This window comes from Sinocyclocheilus anshuiensis, unplaced genomic scaffold, assembly GCF_001515605.1.
Source record: "Sinocyclocheilus anshuiensis isolate Anshui unplaced genomic scaffold, SAMN03320099.WGS_v1.1 scaffold1549, whole genome shotgun sequence".
Taxonomy (NCBI): Eukaryota; Metazoa; Chordata; class Actinopteri; order Cypriniformes; family Cyprinidae; genus Sinocyclocheilus; species Sinocyclocheilus anshuiensis.
In genome coordinates, this window is record NW_015538373.1 from 75,414 (window position 1) to 90,087 (window position 14,674).

The 14,674-nt window shown below is 41.8% G+C and overlaps 1 pseudogene; it reads left to right on the top strand.

Moving 5' to 3' along the window:
- Positions 1-1,930: 1,930 nt before the first annotated feature.
- The window catches only part of LOC107683756 (pappalysin-1-like), a 133,669-nt pseudogene continuing 120,925 nt past the window's right edge, over positions 1,931-14,674 (top strand).

Genomic DNA, 14,674 nt, shown 5'->3' on the forward strand with positions numbered 1-14,674 from the left:
ATTTGGGGTGAAATATTATTTTAAAAGAGATTTCATAAACGTAAAAAAAAACAGAATATAAGAATCAAAATTTTATTGACTGTTGCATATACACTAATAATATAAAATAATATATATAAAAAAATAAATATATATATATACACTGAAAAACAGATCTGAATGTGTAGTCTGGAAAACAAGGTTTATATATAACACAAACCTTGTTAAATGTTGTTTTGCTTTAAACAAAGGAAAATAATTAACCCTAATGACAGATGTAATATCTGAAAACAAGTCTTAATATGCAAATGTGCTGAATATAATATTTTTGGCATGTTTAGCCAGCAAAGTGTATGTAAAATTGATTACATTTTTAGCCTTTAGTTTTACTATTATTATTATTATTATTATTATTAAGGAAAACACTTATGAAGTATTAACCAAGATTGTATTACATGTACTCTGTGTCATGGAATTTAGTGTAACTGAAGGTTTCCTCTAAGGATCATTCGGCTGACCTGACCGCTGTGACCCGTGTCATTCTTCTGCTCTGTCTGGACAAAGGAAAAAAAATGTGGTCTCACCACTGCAATGTGACAAAACTGAAACAAATATTTAACATTGGTTTGGCCCCGTTTAATGGTAGGTAGCAATTTTCTGCTGTCTGCGTGTTCGTTTACACCAAACAAACAGAGAACAAAAGCTCGTGTGGCATTCCACACCAGCTCTGTCTCCACACTTCACACAGATGGTCTGCCATACAAAGGTGGACCACCTCAAAGAACTGAGGAAATAAACTCTCCAACAATTTCATGCAGAATAGCACAAATTCCTGGTCTTGTGCTTCTCCATCCCGTTCTCGTCGTCATATTTTTTTTTTCTCTCTTTTAGAGGGGTGCGTGCAAACTGTACAGTGATAAAGTCACACAGTGTGCTTTACATGAAAAAGTACTGCTAAGATATTCCAATGAAGCACATGTGCATAAGGGATTAGGCTTGTGATTGTTTTATTGTAATTATTAATATTAACATACACTGAAAAAAATCTGTTATTGAAATGGTTTTCACCCAGAAATGTATAGTAAATATCACATTTAATTTCAAAGCAACGGCAAGTAACACATTTAATTAAAAGTGAAGTTTTAAAGTATTTTGTCACATTAATACATATTAATAACACATTAATATATCTTGAATTATTATTATATTTTTTCAGATTAAAACTAACTAACTAACTAACTAAATAATAAATACATTTTCATAGCTGCAGTGTAAAATACGGAATAAGTTAACAAACCACAAAGAAAACACACAGTCTGAATTTGGGCACTTGTCTTGTGCAGTGAAAACTTTCAAATGAATGAAATGGTTTGAATTGTAGCCACTAGAGGGATTCACACACACACACACACGCACGCACGCACTCACGCACGCACACACCCCTTCTCAACTCTGGAAACACTATCCAACACTTGGAGGAGCATGTGTGGAAAATGCTCCTGCCGCCAGTGCTTTACCTGTGACTTCAGCACAACACGAGAGGAGGATCTGAAGGAGAAAAACTCATGTAGGACTGAAACATGGGCTGGTCTGCTTCCATCACATTCACACTCTTAAAAGACTGAAGGATCTCCAGCGGAGCTCACAGCATACATGAGGATCCGCGATGCTCTGGACACCTCCGAACCTCCTGCAGACCATCTCAATCACTTCAACTTCTAACGCCGAGACAACTTCAGCACAGACAGCATCTGAATATGCTCCATACTCAGATATGACAGCCCGTCATATTTGGACGCGTTCTGTATTCATGAATTGTTCTTAAACATTGTTTTGCGAGTAGAGAAAGACAGAAGTACAGTGAATGTGAATGAAGCTCTTCATTCATTGATTACTGATCGAATCAATGAATTAAGCCGCGATCTCGTCGGAAGACTCACTTTTTGCCTCCAGAAGGAGTAAAAAGAAAGAAAAAGAAAAAAACTTCAGCAAACAGAACGGCTCGTATAGTGAAATAAAGAGCTTCATGGATTTGTATATCTGGAACATTCGTCTTTGACAAACGATTGTGAAAGACGAGGAAAACTAAACAAAACAACAATAACAAGTGGAAGGACTTTGGAGAGGAAGAGCGGGTCCGTGCGCATTTCGCTGGGACATTATCATACCCATCCACATCATCATCCTCATCCTCATCATCATCGCTCTTGTGTTGAATAAAATGAAAGTTTGGAGTTTTATCCAATGTCTCGCCATCCTGCTCATCCTGTGTGTAGGATCGGACTGCGGGACGGTCCTGAGAAAGACCCGATCCAAACGCGAGCTTGTGAAGATCAGAGAAGCCAAAGCGGTCTTCCCGGGGACTTGTGCCACCCGGCTGCCCCGGGGCAAGCGCTCCCTGCCTGCGCTGGACCGCCAGCTTCCCCGCCAGCGCCGCCGCTCCTCTCCGGTGGAGGATGCGAGCTCTTCTCGGGGAAAAGCCGTTTATTTTACGGGCAGAGGGGACCAGCTGAGACTCAAGCCCGGTGTGGAGATACCAAAGGGCAATTTCACCCTCCAGATGTGGGTCAAAGCGGAGGGTGGGCAGCATTCCCCTACCATTATAGCTGGTAGGAACACATTTATGCATTTTACGTGAGTTTGTGTGAGATGAATTTTGGTGAGAGAGTAATGCTGTGAATTGTGAAGCTTGACCAGGTGGCTTTAGCGGTGCTAGGTTACAACATCCATATCCATCAATCAGTCACAGTGTCGAATGATTAAGTAATCGCGTGCGTCAGCGCAGAGACTCCACACGCACTTTAATTCATTTCTGATATTAGCTTTTGGGCTTAAGTGACAGGAAAATGATGACTTAATTGGTCTAAATGTAGTCTATCCAAAAGCGCAGGTTTGCCATTTCAGCTCTGATCTCAAGAGAGCGAGCGCGACAGGACTTTCCCCTCCCCAAGTCTTTGCGCGTTTGGAGAGGCACGCGGTTTACACGTACGACCCTCGAATCCCCGAAAGACCCCAAATCCCCCACTTCCATTCAACTCGGAGGAAAACACAGGAGAAAAGTGAAGCTGTTCTGAGCTTTGCAGATGTCTGAACTGCGGCTACACACGTTACCGAATCGCATCACTTTGAAATCACGTTCTCTACTCCGGTACCTGCAGACACCAGAAAGCACAAATCTGAGTTTGCAAACGCCACCACAGATCTGTAGAGGTTTTTTTTTTTGTTTGTTTTTTTTTCTTTCAGTAAGTAAGCATTACAACATCGCTTTCGATTCCGCTTTCTGCCGACAGAGAGCGTACAAGACACGACAAGTCAGTTTTTTTTGAAAGTCATGATCAGGAAAAAATAAAAAATAAATAAAATGCTGGCTGCGAGAAGTGTGTTCTTCTACGCAGTCACGCACGACTAGACAGACCGGAGTGAGAATCCACTACTGATGCGGCAGTGGGCATCACTGATTTACTGATTTACGCTTGGCATCTGATGTGAATGCGCCCCTCAAACCCTCACCCTCCAGTAACTGAGATGACATCATCTGTTTCAGGCTTGCAGTGGGTTTGCACTGGACCAAATGCCTGACCAGCATTACAGAGATGAACAGTATAAAATCTCCCACACACACAACAAATGGATCCATTTAATGCATGCATGATTATGCTGTATATGCATATGATCAATATTTTATATAGTGGGGCCCAGAAATCTGATATCACATTCAATAATACTTTTATGTAAACGAGGACTTAAAGTTAGGGAAAACAGGTATGATATTATTGCTGTAAGAAAACAAATCTGTAGAAAGACTGATAATGTCCTAGCAGAAAATGAACTATACAATGCAATGCATAATCCAGGTAAAACACATGTACAAGTCAATATGGATAATTCCTTCATAGTGACATAGTACAGTGTGCAGTGTCCTTTTTTACAGACTTTTCTGAGAGTGCAGATTGAGATTCTGCACTCATTTCACTATTTTCATTAATCACGTATAAAATAAGCACATTTATGCCATTAACCATGTGAGATTCTGCGTACAGAAAGTCAGATTTCCTTGCTTCTGCTCAAGATTATGTCGGGATAAATGGACTGTCAGGTCTTGAGCAAACTTGCGTTGAGCAAAATCAACGCATTAAAGGGATATTTCAATCAAAAATTGTCATGATTTACCCTAAAAGTTTTTTTTCCTCCATACAACTCAATTCAATGGGCACCAATACCCTAAAAAATCCTTTAAAATAGTGTTATGTTTCAAGGTATTTGAAGGAATTCTGTCACTGAATATCTGTTGAGTTAAATATTATAAGAAGAAGAAGAAGTATAAAACTACAAAACAAGAAAAAGTGATTGAAGTGGAATCTGGCTTATGTAGTCATGCTTAATCTTTTAAGTCTAATTCATGCCTCTAAGAATGAATACAGAAGGTAGTTGTTTTGAGAGAAGCAACTGTTTATTTTCACCAGTCGTTGTTTTTGCACCGTGTTAGCCTTAATGTAGAGACTTAATACTGTTTTTTTTTTTTTTTTGGCTTTTGTCATGTTTTCATTCCATAATGCAGAAGATTGAAGAGTGAGGAATGAGGAGTATTTGACAACATTTGACAGATAAAAAACTAAAAGCTTATTGATGTCCTAATGTCAGTAAATTCAGCACCCTGAACAGCGCTGAGATTGTGACTGCAGTATGTAAGATAGATTTGGATGAGTGCTCTATAAACCATCAACATTATTTATGGTCTTGATTTGGCAGTTGAAGAAGAACCTGAGACAGACATCATCAGACAGCAGATTAGACATCTTGTTTAGATAGTTGATTTAGCTTTGGAAACAGTACAGGAAAAAAAACACACTGTCTTGATTTCAACAAAACCTTATGTTGACTTTGATCAGATGATTAACACCGTCCATCTGGTTCAAGAGTGCGTTCAACACGTTAGACTGATGTGAGAGCATGAAAAAGTGCTTATTGGACACTGATCTTCCATTATGATGAGATATAAATTGACATACACAGCAGATCTGATCTGAGATACAGAATGCAAGCTTAGGTGACAATGAGGGAAGGACATTTAGGTTTCATGATGCTTAAAACATGGCTTGACCAAGACAGCATACTTTACTGTGTTATTGTGTAAACTTGAGTAAAGTATTTTTTTCCTCCAAATTCCCCAACCTGAGATAATATGTAAGTGTGCAATTTCCTCTATAGATTTAAATCTGCACCTACCAAACAGTCATTCAGCTTTTTCTGATTTGGTGTTCTAGTGATATTTTTGTCACTGATTGTACTGGCCCAAATATTACATAGAATTTAATTTTACTTGGAAATAAGGAGGGTCTTTTTAAATTCCACTGCCTCGTCGTACCTCTCCCCTCCTAATATTCATATTAATGAATTAATTAATTGATTAATTCATTAATGCTTAAGTACAGCTACGCCTATGAAGCAGTATAATTTCACTGATATTGCCAAAATTTTAATTACTGCCTTTTTTAACAAAAGCAGTATACCGTTTTATGTAAAATACCAGGTGTGTGTCACGCTCTTGGACTGCCCCTGTGTTCTTGTGATGTGCTCCGTGACCCAGTTTCTCCCATGTTGATTGTGTTTATTGATTTCAGGTGTTTCTCATTTAGTCCCTCGTTAGTCACATATTTAAATAATGTTCTGTTCCTTGGTTCCTTTGTCCAGTGTCTAACATCAAACCCCTGTGCTACGTGTGTGTTCCTGCTATTGAGTCTTTATTTGGATGAATCAAGATTGTTCCTTGTGTTATTCTCCGTCGTCTCCGCGCTCCTTGTTCCTACACAGTAGGCACATCGTGACAGAACACCGGGCCTGCAAACAGTAAGCGGTGCCCCTACTCCCCATTTTTGTTTCTGTTTTTGAAAGTTTTGTTTTCCGTTCCTTGCGGTTATGGAAACCGCTGCGAAACCGCTGCCCTAGCCTGTAAGGACCTTTCTTTTGTGTAGTATGCCAGGGATTTCTATGGGCTCGCCATCTTAATGACATTAGACGATGCTACACTAAATTATTTGTTCTGGATCAGGGCCAATTACCATCACCCCATTGACCTCCCAGACACCACTTGACTAGGGATCCTCCGGTGTCTGGAGAGCATCCGGCCCTGATCCAGAACCGCTCCGCAGTCAAGTCCGCCGACCGCTCCATTGTCAAGTCAGCCGGCCGCTCCATTGTCAAGTCAGCCGGCCGCTCTGTTGTCAAGCCCGCCGGCCACTGTACTCTCACGCCCGCCGGCTGCTGCACTCACAAGCCCACCGGCCGCTCAGCAGTTAAGCCCGCCAGTCGCTGCACTCTGAAGACAAGCCCTCCGGCTGTTCCATTGTCAAGTCCATCAGCCGCTCCACTGTCAAGCCTGCCAGCCAATTCACTCCCAAGCCCTCAGCTGACAGCAGCTGTCTCCCTCACCTTAAACCATAGGAGGAATCTGAGGAGGAAAAGACTGTTAGCTCCAGCCCCTGAGTCCACTCCAGTGTCGGCTCCAGCCCCTGAGTCTGCTCCAGTGTCGGCTCCAGCCCCTGAGTCCGCTCCAGTGTCGGCTCCAGCCCCGGAGTCAAACCCAGAGAGGGCAGCCCAGAAAGAGACTCTGTTCCCCAGTCCAGCCCAGATAGGGCTTCTGTTCCCAAATTAAGCCCCGAGAAGGCTGTGGTTCCCAATTTAAGCCCAGAGCGGGCTCCTGTTCCTACGTCCAGCCAAGAGAGGGCTCCTGTTCCCATGGGGGAGAGGGCCGCTGCTCCTACGTCAGGCCCACGGAGGGCCTCAGAACCCGAAATTTTCCCCAAGGAATTTTTTTTTGGGGGGTGGGGGGCTATAGGGCTCCGGCTGTAGAGGCCGGGATGAGTGCCAAGGTCACGGAGGCCACTTCACATGAACTGTCTGCTCCGCCATGGCCCCCAGAACTGTCTGCTCCGCCATGGCCTCCTGAACTGTCTACTCGGCCATGGCCCCCTGAACTGTCTGCTCCGCCATGGCTCCCCGAGCTGCCCGCTCCGCCATGGCTTCTGAGTCTGCTTGCTCCACCATGGCTCCCTAGTCTGCCTGATCCGCCATGGCTCCCTAGTCTGCCTGGTCCGCCATGGCCCCTTGAACTGCCTGATCCGCCATGGGTCCCGGAACGGGTACCGCCCTGGAGGCCATCCGTCCCATGTAAGCCTGTCCCTAGAAGCCTTCAGAGCGCCCACCCCCCCTCCCTGTTGGAAGTTGTGAGGCATGTGGACGCGCCTTCCGGGAGGGGGAGGTAATGTCATGCCCTTGGACTGCCCCTGTGTTCCTGTGTTCTTGTGATGTGCTCCGTGACCCAGTTTCTCCCATGTTGATTGTGTTTATTGATTTCAGGTGTTTCTCATTTAGTCCCTCGTTAGTCATGTATTTAAAGAATGTTCTGTTCCTTGGTTCCTTTGTCCGGTGTCTAACGTCAAACCCCTTTGCTACGTGTGTGTTCCTGCTATTGAGTCTTTATTTGGATGAATAAAGATTGTTCCTTGTGTTATTCTCCATCGTCTTCACGCTCCTCATTCCTACACAATAGGCACATCGTGACAGTGTGTGGATGGTGGAATACCCCTAAGCCCTTGTGCTTGTTTAATTTGATATGTGTGGTGAGCTGAATATAATTTTTTGAGAATTTAGGAATGGCTAACTAAAAAAGTAATCACTATATAAAACCAAAGAACTGTGACAATGAACAAACACTTTTAGATAAAAAGTGAAGTCTGGACATTACAAAAATAGAAACAAAACTAAACTAAACAAACAAAAAAAAAAATTGTAAAGTAATGCAAGTGAACTAGCATACTGCTCCTATTATTTGGCATTAAAAAATAATTAAAATAAAAAAAAACATAATAATAAAGACTTATTGTTGGGTGCATGCTTGTAGGCTATCTAGTGTGAATTGTTCAGTGGTGCCTATATGAAGGCTCATGTCGTTTCCCGATCCTATCCCTTCCCCTTATAGTTTGTTGTTTACTTTCCAAAGCAAATTTTAGAGTATTGTTTCTTGACTTGTTGTTCATTATGCATTTGGATTTCTCTCCTGAATCATTTGTTCTCGTTTTCAACCACAGGTCTCTTCGACAAATGCTTCTACGCCTCCAGTGATCGTGGATGGCTGTTGGGAATTAAAGCTGTGAGTGAACAGGGAAACCGTGACCCGCGTTTCTTCTTCTCCCTTAAAACGGACCGAGCACACAAAGTTACATTCATTCACTCGAATGCCCGCTACTTGCCCAACCACTGGGCCCATGTAGCTGTGACTTACAATGGCTTCTATATGAAGTTATATGTCAATGGTGCTCAGACAGCTGTTAGCAGGGAACAGTCAGGTGATGTCTTCAGCCCACTTACTAAAAAGTGTAAGGTAAGTTTAATTCTTTTAGCATTTCAGAGTTTAACTTTTTACACAATATTCTGGAGAATCACACACAATAAGTTTTTTTTGTTTATTATATATATTTTCTATTATTAGTTAAAGGTGAAGCGTGTAATTTCTGTGCCTCTAGGTGAACAAAACAGACAAACTCTCGTATGTTTTTTTGACAATTTCAAAGTGAAATGTCAAGTGAGGAGCACTAAAAGCGTGTTCAGCTTTACCTGAAACAAATTAATGTGCAATTGACAACATTTTATTACACGGGTTGTTGTACGTATCACCGCTGTCCGGAAATGAAATGAAAAATGCAGTGCAATCACATTTAAAAATATTGTACCACCTACACTAAACCCTACCCTAAACCTAATCAATAGCGTTATCAAAAGCAAACATGAGATGCATTTACAGAAGCAGCTATGCATTTTATCCTGCTTCTACAAGTCTTTGATCTCTTTTTTGTGACTCATATTTTACGGGACTCGTACCCGAGAGCGTTGCATTGCAAGTGCAGTGCTGTACCAGGTAAGCTACTGAGCAAGTTTACTATGCCAGAAAAGACATATATGGAGCTCGTTAGTTTACAAATCATATACTATGGTAGAAGTCTTTTGAGCTCATAACATAGTATCGTCTACTGGTAAAGTACTGGAATAGGAGAAAGTATTTTTATTTTTAGAAAAAAGTTACACTCTTCACCTTTGAAAAAGCTGCCAGATCTTATGTAATACATACACTGTATGCAAATAAAAACAGATAAATGTAATGGATTGATCTGATTTAAAACTCAAGGTGCTGATGGTGGGTGGAAATGCCTTGAATCATAACTACAGAGGCTCCGTGGAGCGTGTCGGTTTGTGGCGACGGGCACTCTCTCAGAGGCAGATCATAAGGGACATGCATGGACACGAGGACCCTGAGGACCTGGTTGAACTGGTGATCCGTGAGACATTTGAACACCCAGCACGCAAATGGCTGGCTGTGAAGGACGGCAGCTTCCCAATACCAGATGAGGGTCCTCGTGCAGGGTTGGGGTCTTTAGACACCACCCTGGAGCCTCCAGCTTGCGGTCAGACGGTGTGCGATAACACAGAAGTGGTGCTCAACTACAATCAATTCTGGAGCTTCCGTCACCCCAAATCGGTACGCTATCGTGTTGTAAACGTGTTTGACGACTCTCAGCGCAAATCCACAGTCACAGATCAGCAGATTCACCTGCAACATCAGCATATGAATGAAGCCTTTAGCATGTATAACATCACCTGGGAGTTGACTGTGCACAATGTAAGCAATTCATCTTTGTATAACCGTCTGGTACTCGCCAACTGTGACATTAGTAAGGTGGGTGATGAGGATTGTGACCCTGAATGCAATCACACCCTGACTGGATTTGATGCTGGTTACTGCAAGCCCAGGACGCGATGTCCTGAACATAAACAAGGGAATGGCGTCTGCGATCCAGAGTGCAACTGTGAGAACTATGGATATGATAATGGCGATTGTTGTAACCCTAGCATCACCGATGTGACCAAGACTTGCTTCAATCCAGCTTCTCATTTAAGGTAAGAGCTTAAGATCAGTAAGTCTAAACAGTTGTAATTTTTAAATACACCTTATCTAGTAGCCTAAATCTCAGAGTCACGAGCTGAACCAGGAGTCCTTTCTGTGAGGCGTTTGCTCCCTGTGTTGTTGTGGGTTTCTTTTTGGTGCTCCAGTTTGCCCCACAATCCAAAGACATGCAGCATAGGTGAATTGAAGACATTAAATTGTCTGTAGGTGTTTCTTTATCCTCAATATCACCACATAACAAATTGATATCCAAAAATATATCCAACTTAACCGCATACATAGAGCACACTCAGCTAAAGCAATAAATACTACATAGCAAATCACAACTGATTGTTGATCATTGTGTTTGCCCAGCTCTGAATTGTTAAATGTGGACAATTAGGCATTAAGGTATTGTAAACATTAACTGTAAAGCTGCTGAAAAAAGGTGTATTGTAAAAAGCACTATACAAATGAAAGTTACTTGAGTTACTGTAGCTATGGTCCAGTTAGGGGTGGGGTCCGGTTGCCTACATAAGCTCCACTCCTAATCCGGACGTAAGGAGCATCAACCTTCCTTGGCTTGGCTTCACATTCGCCAGTCAGCAGAGGATAGTCATGTAACAGTAATCATTCACGTGTAGGAAATATTTGCCAGTTTTAGGTCTTCATTTTTATCTTTGGTATATTATGTTACAACCGGCTCACAATTGCAACATGAACGAGAGCCAACACAGATTGGCAAGTAGTGAAAAAAGCTATTTATTCAATGAAACATCATAATTAACAAAGGTATTCAAACAATCAGTAGTCAGTATTAATGGAAGTCAGTAGTGGAAGCGTGCATGACAAGGGACTCTAAGCTCAAGGTCTGAAATGGATGCGAACAAAATAAACATCAATCAGCACTCAGCACTCATCAGTACTGCAGGTCTTAATGAGCCTCTGGTGCATACCTGCAAACAAAAACATACTATACCTGCAAACAAAACAAAGCAGAAGAAAAAAAACAGTCCTAGAACTCACTGGGACATAACAATTACCATAAACACTTTTTTTTTTTTTTCAGTTGGCAGTTTATTTAGTGTCCATTCCAGCTTCAGGAGGACCACTTTCCTGCAGAGTTTAGCTCCACCACACCTGCCTGGAGGTCTCTAGTGATCCTCAAGACCTTGATTAGCTAGTTCCGGTGTGTTTAATTAAGGCTAGAGCTAAACTCTGGAAGGTGGTCATACAGGAGCAGGATAGGGCATTCCTGGAATAGAACAAAATGGGTCAACATTGTGTCCTGTGTAGCATTTTGATTTCTACAGATTAATCTTCCTCTTGGTGTGGGTTTTTGGAGTTAAACATTTCTTCAAAATCTCCAGATCTATCTCCACATTTCAGTAGCGTTAAAGGTTTATTAAAAGAGGGAGGCTGAAGAGCATGCATGGATAGTGGCCACGGTCTGTAGGTCAGGGGTAGCCAACACTGCTCCTATACAACTACAGTTCTGCAGATTTTAGCTCCAACCTCAATCAAACACACCTGAACCTGTTAATCAAGGTCTTCAGGACTACTCTAAACAACAGCAGGTGTGTTGGAGCAGGCTTGGAACTAAAGTGTGCAGGAAGGTAGCTCCTTAGAAGCAGGGTTCGCTACTCCTGCTCCTGGCCAGTGCTTCTCAAACCTGTCTTGGAGACCCCCACCACTGCATATTTTGGATGTCTCCCTCATCGGCCACACCAAATTCAGGTCTTATAGTCTCTACTAATGAACTTACGAGTTGAATTATGGCAAGCTCACACTACATGTTTTTTGTCTGGATTCTGCTGTCACAGACAGATTTCCAGAGTCTGCGATTAAAAACCCCCGGATTGTGACCAAATCAGTGCTCGTTGCGGTCGCAGAAGCTCGTTAAGTATGAGCAGTTCAGCAACGTGAACCGAACCTCTCTTGATCTATCATAGACACTACGACATTTTCAAACCTGTTTGATATTATCGCCACGTGATCTCGTAATGTGAGTGACACAATGACAAGGTGGAACTAATCCAGCCAATCACAGTGCAGATGGTATAAATGGAGAAAGATCGATCAAATTAAACGTACAATGTCTTCAAGGAAGAATGCAGGTGGTCCTCGGTGGGTTTGGACATGTGAACTGGAAAGCAAACTTGTATAGCTTTGGCAAGAACATGACTGTTTATTTGATGTATCAAGAAATGGCCTATAATTGCTGTAATTTCTCGTGAGAATTTATGTGAGAAAACATATTTTCGCTGATGGTCGGGAACACCTCTTCACCGAATATGTTGTAGTGTGTGCACCTCGTCAGCATTGTGTTGTGTAGTATGCTCGCAGCTATGATAAGACAACGACAGATGAGAAGAAACCTTGTTGCGTAGTGATTTGGTTAGTCTTCCAATCATGTAGTGTGAGCTTGCCATTAGTTGTGCTAGATGAGTAAGACTTCCAAAATTTGCAGTGATGGAGGGGTCCCCGGGACAGATTTGAGAAGGACTGCTCTAGGTAATCTGTAAAGGCAATTGTATTTCATTGCTGAGTCTCTCGCAACTCTTCAGTTATTGCAGTGGGATCTTCTCTTTTAGCTTACTAAAAGAGTACTTCAAGAGAGAATTTTTTCATCAAGGATTCCTCTAGGGGAACTGTTACTGCCTACTGTGTGGCGATTTGCTCAAAGTTTTAAACAACAGTATTTTCGCCAAAAGACGAAAAGAGTAAAAGGAAATTGGATTTCTTAATCTGAGTACCTGAGGCCATTGGATAGAAAGCACAACATGTTTACAATTCCACCAATGGATAAGGTCTAGTTTAACTTTTGGACTCTATGAAAGGTAGCTATATTTGTTTCACAAAAATAGATATAGCTCCAAGGACACACGTACTGTAGTAATCATAAACTATGAGATTTGTTTTATGGAGGATTTATTGCCTTAAGAAGTAGATTTTTGGTGGCTTTTGTTTTAGTTTGGCGGACTAGACCGTAAAAGCCAACATTTCAAGGAAGCATATTTGATTCTTGTTTAGACTGGTCTCCAAGCAACAATTTTGTTTTCAAAATGTATTCATAAACGTTTGTTTACAGAAGTGCACGAAGGTTCATGAGAAAAGTTTAAACATTTCCATTTCGAGAGAAAAGAGTGAATGAATTGATAAGTGAAAACAACCTTGTTACGTCTTCGTTTTGATCTGTGTGATTCATCCCAGTATTCCAGTATTGTCCTTGAATTTCTTCTGCACGCCTTAAATGGCACGAAGGTTCATGAGAAAAGTTTAAACATTCCATGTCGAGAGAAAATAGTGAATGAATTGATAAGTGAAAACAAGGTTTTTATGTCTTTGTATTGTATGATTCATCCCAGTATTCCAGTATTGTCCTTGAATTTCTTCTGCACGCCTTAAATGTGCTTCTCTTTCAAAGGAAAGCAATGTTTTCTATTAGCCATTTTGAACACTTTCCAGGCCGCAGAATTGCATCCAATAGTGTTCCTAAAGCTCTTCAAATGACTCTGTGTGCGGGCTCTGAGGTGACATCAGTCACGAAAAACACGCAGGTGGTTTTTCCCAAATATTATCCCGTCGCAATCATCAAGAGGCTGTTTATCACTGGATATCCAATCCAGTAACAGAAATCAGCAGTTGGCCAAACCTGAGCTTTCAATGGAAATATTGCAACTGATGGACTAAAGATGGTTTAGAAAGATTAGAGTGAGAACAGAAGAAGAATTTTCAGATAAGCACCCCAAGTGATTGTTTATTTTGTTTTGATTATGGGACGTCTATGGAGACATGCTGATGGCTGCACCGCAAACATTCATCAACATTCCTTCTTAATTGTGGAATTATGGATGAGCACTCTGCTACATGCGTGGCACAACAATGGCTGTGTGGTCGGACGTTTATTTTTGTAGACCCAGAGCCTGTTACCACTTTGGTTGTTTGGAAATCTAGCTAACAGGAGACATCGGGTTGGAGTCCCTGAAAAATGTGAATGATATCAGCTTATGATGTCTTACATGTTTTAGGCACGTGTTTAAGTTATTTCTCCATGCTTTTTGAAGAATGTATACAATGTCACATTGTTTTTGCAAGCAAACATCCCATCTGTAAAGAGAGATTGTGATTTTACCTTCACAAGATCACTGATCGGATCTGATGGCATAAACCTTAGACACAGTAGTGGTTAACCCTAAGGCAAAAGTTAAATGCTTGTGTGAATCCTCAACATGTACACATGCCGTATACATTAATTCATGCCTTGCTTTGGATGTCTGCCAGTTTTGGGTATGTTATAGATGTGCAATAAGAAAAATGTCTGTCATGGCTTTGGTCCAGAGATTAGTCACAGGTGAAAGGCCATACTACGTTATCATCTGCCTCTGTCGCAACATCCATGCTTTTCCCTGGGATATTGTGTGCGATGGGTTAATTGATGAATGGGGTTTCCTGAGTTGTCACATGGGTCACCTCAGGGAGGTCCTTCATCAGGTGCTTTACAGTCGTGTGAGCCCATAAAACTTACAGACGTTCATGTTTTTGCCCTAATGGAGTGCTCTGGTGTAAAACGGGCTAGCACGTTGAGTTACATGCTCATAAAAGCACCTGTCTCTGGAAAGACACTTATATTCGCACACCTGCTTTGGCCTCTTTAATGCGGACCAGACTGGGGAAAGAGAGAACATGGTTGTAATGGATTCATGAGAGTGATGTTAACAGTTGCTGGACAGCTTCTCCTTTGGCACAGTAGAGAGA